The 11,019-nt window shown below is 45.0% G+C and overlaps 1 long non-coding RNA gene across 2 annotated transcripts; it reads right to left on the bottom strand.

Annotated features, from left to right (window-relative positions):
* Nucleotides 1-7,981: 7,981 nt before the first annotated feature.
* Nucleotides 7,982-9,898, bottom strand: LOC146567957 (uncharacterized). Of its 2 annotated transcripts, none has more exons than XR_014893555.1 (4): nucleotides 9,816-9,898; nucleotides 9,588-9,724; nucleotides 8,661-8,717; nucleotides 7,982-8,538 (listed from the first exon to the last, which is right to left on the bottom strand). It is a non-coding gene; the product is annotated as an uncharacterized LOC146567957 (long non-coding RNA). The 2 variants fall into 2 exon arrangements; XR_014893556.1 differs by having other exon boundaries at nucleotides 7,982-8,535.
* Nucleotides 9,899-11,019: the final 1,121 nt, after the last annotated feature.

Raw genomic sequence — 11,019 nt, 5'->3', positions numbered from 1 at the left:
TCGGATATTGTAGACATTGCACTTGGGCGAGCAGTATAGATCATCTCTTTATAGATAGAGGGACACACGTCCAGGTTACATAAAAAGTGGCGAGCCAGCCAGGAGATTGGTTAATAGTAGCTTTCTGATCTTCCACCCCACACTACGCACGTTTGAGATTTTTGAGATTTGTTCCACTGAGTCAGGTATGGATATTTGCAATCGTTTTGAGGTTAATGGTCAAAACTCCCTGTATGTAACAGGTATAGGACCAGAATACACAGATGAGGAAATAACTGCTGTGTTCAAAGTTAATGGAGATATTTCTAAATTAGTGAGGATCCCTGACGAATCAGGACAACCAGAGGGTAGAGCCCTGGTCCAGTATGCATCTGACAGGTCTATCTCTAGAATCGACCCCATTACTTTGGGTACCGTACCAAGTCCAAAGGACCCAGCTGTGATGTGGTTTGCGAGGACCATTAGAGATGTTTGTCAGGAAGTGGTGGGGAGGGAGATAGCTTGCAGATACCTGGACGAACTAAAGTCTGTCGCAGGCAGTGGCAGGAAAGGTTTCTTGAATGTGCTTCAGGAGGAACTGCATGGGAACCAGGGCACATCACATGACGTACACAGTAATGCTACACAGCCCTATGCAGCTCAAAATGCTAACACACCTAATAATGATCAAAATGAGCCTGCAGAGCCCACACATGTTTATAGTGCATCTGCTAGTTTACCAACGAGCCCAGTCCACATCAGTGAGGATGTTTTTAACCCCCCCCAGATCCAGAGAGTGATTGTGGAGCATGTCATCCGAAGTGAGTCCACCACTTCACCATCCCCACAAATAAGGTTGCGCACCTTCTCTGGGCGGATGCCAAGGCCAAACGGTGAGGTGGACTACGAAACATGGCACACCCAAGTTGATCTTCTCCTTAACGATCCTTCCTTGAATGATGCTCACAAGGTGAGAAGGATTCTTGAGAGCTTGCTGAGTCCAGCAGCTGATGTTGTGAAGCCTCTTGGCATCTCTTCACCACCAAGTGTCTACATCACTCAACTTGATTCTGCTTTTGGTGTTGTGGAGGATGGAGAGGAGTTGTTTGCGGCATTTCTCGGCTCTAACCAAGATAGTGGAGAGAAGCCATCAACATACTTGAACAGGCTCCATAGCCTCCTCACAAGAGCAATTTCTAGAGGGGGAGCCTCAGCTGGAAATTCCAATGATCATTTGCTCAGACAGTTTTGTAGGGGCTGTTGGGATCAAAGCATCATCATCGGCTTACAGTTAGAGTGCAAAAAGGGAAATCCACCAACATTTCCTGAATTCCTCCTCATGCTGAGGACTGAGGAAGACCGCCGTTCCACAAAGCTAGATAGGATGAAAAAGCATTTAGGTGCTTCGAAAGCTAACATGTATGCCCACCATGTTTTTGATATGCCCTCTTATGACTGTGAGCCTGTCCCACTGCCTAACTCAAAGCCGAATGAGACATCAAAGCTTGAAAAGAAAGTAAACGAGCTAACTAAACAGTTGGAAAAGCTAAACAAAAAGCCACCGAGCCTCACTCATGATAGTAATCCTCCCCTAGTGGTAAAAGCAAAGCGAGATGAAACCTCTGATATTGAGAACAAGATAGCTGAACTGACAAAGCAAGTTGAAAAACTAGCACAAAATCAGAGAGAGAGTACTGAAAAGACCGTCTGCTTTGCAATCAGTAGTAGTAACATGAAGAGGGGCCTTAAGGTGCCTGGAATGCCGAGGCCGTGGTTTTGTTTTAAGTGTGGGGAAGACAACCACATTGCTGCTCACTGCTCCAATGAACCCAACCCCGCACTGGTTCGCAAGAAAAATGCAGAACTCCGGGAGAGGCAGGATAAGTTTTTAGCTCAGCAGGCTGCTTCCCCATTCACTTTAAACTAGTAGCAGCTCCTGTTGTGGGACGTCCAGGAGCTGCAGTTGATGATAACCCCTGTCCCAACAGATCAGTTGATGGTGCTGGAACACAGAAGAAAGTCATAACCCACACAATGACTGAAACCTACCGTTGCACAGAGCGATCTATACCTGCAGGGCTTGTAGGTCCTCGTTGTGCGGCTTCTGTCTTTCTTGAGGGTGTACAGTGTGAGTCCATAATGGACACCGGCTCACAAGTTACAACAGTGTCCGAGTGTTTCCATAAGAACCATCTGTCTCACTTACCTATACATCCAATTCATGCCCTTCTTGAAATCGAAGGAGCAGGTGGACAGCAGGTCCCCTATCTTGGTTACATAGAAGCGCGTGTCACTTTCCCGCTGTCTGTTCCTGGCAGGAAAGAGGAGCTAGTCGTGTTAGCACTTGTGGTGCCAGAGTGTCAGTTCAACAGCAGGACCCCCCTGTTGATTGGTACCAATGTGTTATTACGACTTTATGAACAAGTACTTGAACAGGATGGTCCAGAGGTTGTTTGCAAACTCTTCTCTAGAGATTTTGCAGTGATCTTCCAGCATATTGCCCAGATCCATGACCTCAACAACCATGCTCATCCTGTCAGGTTACATGGTGGAAACCCCATCACCATCCCTGCAAAACAAAAGTGCTGCATCACAGGTGATGTCAGGTTGAAAAGGAACAGTCAGACCACATTTGTGCTTGAACCCAATGAACATCACAGGTTGCCAGGTGGCGTGTTCCTTGAAGCTGCTCTGATGGACATTCCATTTAAGTCTAGCTGCAAGGTCCCGGTCGTCCTGCGCAATCTTAGTGACCATGATGTTACGCTGCAGCCAAAATGCATCATTGCTCAAATATGTGCAGCTCAGCAGGTCACATCACTTGGACCAGTGAAAGGTGACTCTCATCACAATAAGCCTGACAGTGACAACCTCGAGTTCAATCTTGATGATTCACCAATATCTGAACAATGGAAAGATCGTATCATCACCAAGCTTAGATCTATTCCAGAAGTCTTTGCTGTGGATGACCTGTCATATGGTCACACCACTGCAGTGAAACATCACATCAGGCTACATGACGAGACTCCTTTTAAGGAGAGGCCAAGGCCTATTCATCCCAGTGACAGGGAGGCAGTCAAGGAGCATCTTAAAGAACTGCTTGATGCAGGAATCATTAAAGAGTCACAGAGCCCTTTTGCATCCCCAGTGGTCTTGGTCCGGAAAAAGAATGGTTCTATCAGGTTATGCATCGACTACAGGAAGCTAAATGCTCGAACCATCAGAGATGCATACGCTCTTCCGAACATTGAGGAGACCTTTGCTGCCCTTAGCGGTGCTAAATGGTTCTCCGTCATGGACCTTAAATCTGGTTATTACCAGGTTGAGATGGCCGAAGAAGACAAGCCTAAAACCGCTTTCACGTGTCCCCTCGGCTTCTTTGAATTCAATCGCATGCCTCAGGGTGTCACGAACGCACCAAGCACTTTTCAGCGCCTTATGGAAAGGTGTGTCGGTGACTTGCATCTCAATGAGGTATTGGTGTTTCTGGACGACTTGATTGTCTTTTCAGACACATTGGAAGAACATGAAGCACGACTCATGAAGGTGCTGAACCGTCTTAAAGATTTCGGTCTAAAGCTTTCTCCGGAGAAATGTCACTTCTTTAAGACGTCAGTAAAGTATCTTGGTCATGTCGTGGATGCACGAGGAGTTCATACTGACCCTGACAAGATATCCGCCTTGAGAGACTGGCCTCGTCCTTCAAATAGGAAAGAGCTTAAATGTTTCTTAGGCTTCGCTGGGTATTATCGGCGGTTTGTCGAAGGATATTCCCAGATAGCCAAACCTCTTAATAGCCTGACAGCAGGCTACTATCCACCAAAGAAAAGGGGCAAAGTGTACAAGAGGGAACGCTTCACGACTCTGTGAGCCCTAATGCACCGCTCGGTGAGGAGTGGACTTCGGAGTGTGAGAGTGCATTCAGAACCCTGATCAAGAAACTGACGTCTGCGCCCATCCTTGCTTTTGCGAATCCACAACTACCATATGTTGTACATACTGACGCTTGTCGCGATGGATTGGGGGCAGCGCTCTATCAAGAGCAGGAGGGGAAGCTCAGAGTTGTCGCGTATGCCAGTCGAGGTCTTTCCAAGAGCGAGAGAAACTACCCTACGCACAAACTCGAATTCTTGGCCTTAAAGTGGGCCGTTTGTGAAAAGTTCAGTGATTTCCTTTATGGGTCAAGTTTCACTGTGCTTACCGACAACAACCCCCTCACATACGTCTTGACATCTGCGAAGTTAGATGCTGCTGGTCATCGCTGGTTAGCCGCTCTTTCTACTTACCAGTTTACCATCAAGTACAGAGCAGGGCAGGCCAACCGCGATGCAGATGGGTTATCCCGGCGGCCTCAAGGTCCGCCTCTTGAGGATGAAGCTTTCACTAAAGAAAGAGAGAGAATAGAGGACATGAAAAAACGGTTCATGGAAGCAGGAGATGACATGGATCATGAGGTGTTCTCTGCATTATGTCAACGTCATCTTGTGATGGTTAAAGATGAACGTCACCCTCATTCAGAGCAGCCTGTCATTGCGGAGTCTCTTGTTGTCGACCCTTCTGTAGTGCCTGATGTTTTCGATGAGGACACTTTACCATCCATGGCTAACTCTGACTGGTGTAATGCTCAAAATAATGATCCGTCTCTCTCACGTGTCATCACCTTTGTGAGGAGAGCTGTAAAACCCAGTTTCAGAGAGACAAACCTTGAACATCCCGATGTCAAACTTCTTTTTAGGGAGTGGAAAAAACTTGAACTCAGGGATGGTGTCCTGTACAGGAAGTGGTCTGAGCGAGGCGAACTGGTGTATCAGTTGGTCTTACCCGAACAGTTCAGAGAGAGGGCACTGCAAGGAGTGCATGATGATGTTGGCCATCTCGGTTCTGAGCGTGCACTTCAGCTTGCTCGTGCCAGGTTCTACTGGCCGAGAATGGCCAGAGACATCGAGGAGAAGTGCAAAAAGTGCGAACGCTGTTTCAGGCGGAAGGCTGTGCCTCAGAGGGCCGCGCCTTTGGAAAACATTTCTGCTACTTATCCACTTGAACTTCTTTGTATGGATTATCTATCCCTTGAGCCGGATGATAGAGACACGAGAAACATTTTAGTCATCACCGACCACTTTACAAAATTTGCTGTGGCGGTGCCGACTAGGGATCAGAAAGCCAGAACTGTTGCGAAGGCTTTATGGGAGAACTTTATTGTTCACTACGGGTTCCCCAGTCGTCTGCTCAGCGACCAGGGCAGGGACTTTGAGTCTAAGACGATCAGAGAACTCTGCACACTGATTGGAGCAGACAAAGTTCGTACCACCCCGTACCATCCCCGGGGAAACCCAGTGGAACGATTTAACCGGACCCTCCTTGGTATGCTAGGGACCCTGGAAGAAAGAGACAAATATCATTGGAGAGATTTTGTCAAACCTCTGGTCCACGCATACAATTGCACGAGAAACAGTACAACAGGCTATTCGCCTTACGAACTAATGTTTGGTAGGCAGCCCAGACTGCCGATTGATCTTGTCCTGGGAATCCAACCTGATATGGCAAGTCACAAGACCCACTCAGAGTATGTCAAGGGCCTTCGTCAACGCCTACAGGAGAGCTACTCATTAGCTGCTAAAAATGCCAAGAAGATGGGAGAGAAGAACAAGGCTAGGTTTGACAGGGAGGTCAGGGCAGCTGAACTCTTAGAAGGGGATAGGGTCTTAGGGAGAAACGTGAATATCAGGGGGAAACACAAACTGGCAGATCGGTGGGAACAGAAAATCCATGTTGTTGTCAGACGGATTAGCGACAGTCCTGTTTATGTAGTCAAACCTGAGACAGGGGAGGGGCCACACCGTACGTTGCATAGAGACCTTCTTTTGCCGTGCGGGTTCCTACCTGTAACTGAGATCAGAGAGCAAAGTTCTTCCACTGACGCATCGAGGAAAATGAGACTGAGGGGCAAAACAACAAAAGGCGTGCAAGGGGACACTGATTGTCAGGAGGGCGAGTCGTACAGTGATGAAGATGAACTGTATCCTAATACATGGATGCCAGAAATCATCACGAAGGGTCCTTTCCTGCAGAGGGAAGGAGGCTTCAATGAGCCTCAGCCAGTTTCCAGGGTATTAAACCCAGACACCCCTTCTTTTGTGCCCCAAAGTTCCGCACACTTACCTGAAAGACCTACTCACGAGCTTCAACCAGGAACTCCTTATGTTAGCTCTGAGAATAGTGGTTCAGTTACACATCCTACTTCACACTGTAGGACTCCGGACCATATTGTCATTGATATTCCTGAACCTGATGTGACACAAATCTCACCTGATGAAGAGAACACAGATCTCATCACCACAGACCCTGTAGTTGCAGACACTGACAATGTAGTATCTGAGAGTCAAGAGTCCGAGAACGCAAGTGTCCGGCGTTCTACTAGGGAGAGACGTCCGCCTCGGAAACTCACCTACGATGAGCTGGGGGAGCCTTTAACCTTGGCCATTAGTTCATTCTTTCAGGCTTTAGGGGCTGCTATTTCACATGTGTCTGTACCGGTAGGGGCAGGTATGCATGCTGGGACTCATGCAGTCTAGAGGGGGAGAATGTAACCCTGGTAAGATTTACAGCAATCAGAAGTACAGGGTTCTTTGAATGCATCGTAGTCCTTGTCTGATAGTTTAATTTCCGGGCTTGCCCTGAAGGCACCATCTGCAGCTCCGTGCGCGTGAAGGTGTGGTGTAGAGGAAAAAGGACGGCAAGGAAAAACTCCATGCTGCCACGGAGCACGGTTTTTTCCAGTTGAAAGAGAGGAAAGAGGTTTAATTAACATTTGTGAGAGAGCTGTCGTTAGCGGTGAACCACAGACGGGTACCTACCTGAAAGGAGCCGGAGTATTTCTTTGAACTTTTTGAACTATTCTGGTGAGTTAGCCTAGCTCACTTAGCACCGCTATTGCAGTTCAATGCACTGGAAAAAATAACTAACCAGTCAGAATAGTAGTAAATGTGTTTAATGATGTTTAAGATGTGTTTTCATAGTATTGCAATGTTGTGACAGTTTTGTTTATTATGAGTGTCTAATGTTTTTACTTTCTTGGGCCTGCTAGTTCAGCCGCGGCCAGCTAAGTGGTTATCCGCAGTTCACGTGCAATAGCTGTGCTGTTACTGTAACTGCGGGTGATGCACAGTAATACGGTGTATTTACTTTTAATGTGTCACAAGATGCAGATTTATTTTAATATTTCAAAAGAACCAAGGACATTAGGAACAAGGACATTTAAGGAATGTGGACATCTAACATTCTGCGTATTTGTGTGCAGACTGGTTTTTTTTTGAGGTACAGTTCCATGGGTGCCAAGTGAGGAGCTGGTATCGTGGGTCTAAGACACTGTTGCTGCTGTGGAGGCCTTCTCTGTGTCAGGACGCCGACACGTTGATGCCTGCCGTACCAGGAGGGCGGTAGGGAAAAAAACAAAAGGAAGCCCACCTGAGAGATACCTTATCATTTTCTTTGCTACTTTTTCTCCGCCTGAGATTCAGGTCGTTTTCAGTTCTTAACCCAGGACAGTGGGTAACTGAATAAACTGACACCATAAGGAACTGGACACTCACATGCTATTTTCTTTTCTTTTTCCTTTTCTTTGGGGTGTTGAAATATTGTGTTTCTTGTCTTACATCTATTTTGATTGTTTCAATTATTTTTGTGATGCATTTGAGATGGTTACTGCATTTGAAGGTATCCCTACATTGAGGATGAGCAAAGGGAACTGATCCAAAAGGAAATATATAAAGCAAACTTTGTTTCATAAACCTGTGGTCGTGCGTGTTATGTGGGTTGGAAGTCTCATTGCTCTTACAGAGTTGCTACCGCCAATCTCCTTCCCAAACCTAGATTTGGATATTGTAGACATTGCACTTGGGCGAGCAGTATAGATCATCTCTTTATAGATAGAGGGACACACGTCCAGGTTACATGTTATTTTTAAAACTGAGGTAAACTAAAGCTGCTGCTTAATATGTGCACGCTTTATTTGATTTTGCAAATCGGGCTGAGGGCTCCCTCCACATTCTTCAACTACACCTTTACAATTATTCCACTTTGAAAACAAAAGAATAAGAATAAGAGAATTTAAAGAATACATTAAAAGCACCAAATTACCATAACATTTAAGCCCATGATGAGTATATGTAAACTTCTGACCACAGTTGTAGATCTCAGTTTATGAGGGAATAAAACAACACTGAAAAATTACGTGAGCTGAGAAACACAACACAAAGGTGGCGTGAAAGATGATTATTGGTTTGAAGACTTGACTTTCAATAGTGCACACATATCTGTATCTGGTAATAACATGCAAAATTAGTCAAATATGTCATGCCTCTATGCTGTATTTCATTAAAGACTACTGATAATATTCTGCTGTAATCATTTTTGTATATTTTTTTTGTCGGTGTAATCAAACATCATCAATCAAACCCAAGCTTCCTTTTGTCCAATAACAACACGGTCATCTTGTGCTCTGCTCTCTCTTCGCTACATCCCAGATCCTTCATCCACCACAGTTTCCTTCCCAGGGCTCTGCTACAGGACAACAGTATTTCAGCCAGGCTCTACTCACAAACCTCTTGTGAATTGTAAAAAAATTTTGCTCTTTTTAATAGGATAATAAATGCAGGATTCAACTTCAAGTAATTACAGCTTACATAGTTTATGTCCTTCTGGGAAGCATCTCCATTATACCGCAGGCTGGAACTCTCCTCCTGTAAATGAGTTGTTATATTCATGAGCTCTCTCTAGCAGAGGTCTCTGTTAATAATAATAATGCTGTATGGGTTAGATTTATGCAAAGCAACACAACAAATACCCAAGTGTACAACATGACAGACAGCCCACTTAATCACATTCCACCTCTCTGCTGGCTTTCACGCTGGTTATCTGATACGTGTAGCAAATGCACTAAGTAACAAAGTCAGTGTTAATGGGCTTCGCGGTGTCTTCAGATTCCAGGGCTGGTATGCAGGAACACGGTAATGATACATGTCTCAGTGCCTTGCTTGACTAAGTTACACATTATGCCGGTTAAACAGAGGAGTGCTTCTCGACTTAGGAGTCCAGTTTCTGGGCATTGTCTTTGTTCTTTAGGTTTATTTTCGTGTGGATAGAATCTCAAGTCCATCTGGCCAAATGGGGACATGGCCTACTTTTACCTAAAATATTTCTCTTCACAGTGTCTGCAGCTACTGACATTTACACTTGTTTTAGGTTTGTTTTTGTATTTTTTGTTTTTTGAGGACTGCAGAGAGGATTGTGGTGTGAAAGATCTGTAGATGACATACACTCTACATGCAGTTTAAAACGAAACAATGAAAAGGAAATGCATCAGTAATTAGTACAGAATGTCTCAGCATAAATTCCCTTATCTCCCTTAAACTCCCTTATCTGAAATGTGCTGGTTATTCAGCTCATTTTCTAACAATAACATTTTAGCATGTGAAGATGTTTCACTCGTTTCGTGCTGAGAGTTCCAAAATAGTCTGTATTGTCTACTATCAGAGAAGCAGTTGTTAAAATCAAAGTAAGCATAAGCTACAAGTGTGGCGTAAATCTGTGGCACTTTCCTCCTTACTTACATTTCCTGCGTTCACGTCTATCAGCTCTTCAGCCTCACTGAGCTCGGTGCTGCTGCAGCCTCCGGGGAAACACCTTGATGGTTCCTCCTCTCTTGTTTTTTGCAAAAAGTCAGACGCTGTTGATTTTCTCAACAGTGCTGCCACACAAACAGGTGAGGCAGATACATTAATTTAACACCGAATTTCCTCTAGATGTAAATATTCTGTCCTATCGTAAAAACATTTCACCTCCGTCACAGATGTAGTTGACCGTGAGCATCACAATCAGCAGCTTTACCGCCATGTCTTCTTGCAGACTGTCATACGCTGGAATACTGTGCCCCCTTTCAGGTGCTGCTACTTTGTGTTTGTTACCTGAGAAATACCCACGCCCACCACCATCCCCAGCAGTAATCCCACAGGGACAACAAGAATTTGATGGATTTGCAGAGCGACAGGGAAGTAAGAACTGTGCGAAGGAGCACATCAGAGCTATACTCGGAAAGGTTTAAGAGTTATAAAATATTCTCAAACACTTCATAAAAGTTATCCAAAGGAGAAAAAAGTAGTAGCTTTGTTTGAGGAGCGACTCAGTCTAACTGACTCTGTACGAAGCTATTGTGGTAGAAGGTCATTAAGTCATGGACCTTTAAAACCTAATGTTCAAATCTGCAATTCTTCAATAGTGTGTGAAAGGTTATAAAAGAAAAACAAATTTACTCTGACTGAATCAGTTTCTATTTATGTTAAAGCAGTTGTTTTTTCCTTATTATACAGGATTTGTGCAGAACTCATTTGGAAGCTGCTGTTGTATGAAATGAAAATAGGAAATACTCCCAAAACTGGGAATTCTCATTATACAACTTTAACAGTTGTAAATGAATTACACTTCGCACAGCAATGCGTCAGATTGAGAGAGATCTTTCAGAGCAATTATGACTCCATCTAAAGATTTCTGTAACCACACTGGGTTCGTTTGTGTAAAATCATCGACATTTATAAAACTATCCGCATAATTCATGTAAATGAGAGGAACTCAGATCTGAGCCGCTACTCCTCCACATCGCATGGAGCCAGCTGGGGTGGAACGTTCGTCTTACTTGAATGCCTCCTAGGCGAGATGTTCCCTCCATGTCCTAGCGGGAGGGAGGCCTCCCAGGACTCTCGGCCTCAGTGTTTCCGCGGATGAGCTGGAGTGGGTGGGAGGTCTGGGCTTTCCTTCTTAGGCTGCGGTCCCCACGATTAATGGATAGATGGATGCTGGATATTTGCCACTGACATGCAACTGGTATAGGTTATCAACTCTTTTCCAGTTCTACCTCTGCTATCTTGCAGATAGTCACTAGAGGGCGCCACTATTCTTTCTTTAGTGAGTTTCAATTAAAACCCGTAATCTTCTATTGTTTGCTGGGATTTCACGATGGGTTTGCTGCTTTAAATACCCGAGTTTACC

Source organism: Mchenga conophoros, linkage group LG8 (genome assembly GCF_057382185.1).
Source record: "Mchenga conophoros isolate Kocher_MC1m ecotype Shallow Benthic linkage group LG8, M_conophoros_male_GT1.1, whole genome shotgun sequence".
Classification (NCBI taxonomy): domain Eukaryota; kingdom Metazoa; phylum Chordata; class Actinopteri; order Cichliformes; family Cichlidae; genus Mchenga; species Mchenga conophoros.
This window is presented reverse-complemented; position numbering and strand designations above follow the sequence as displayed.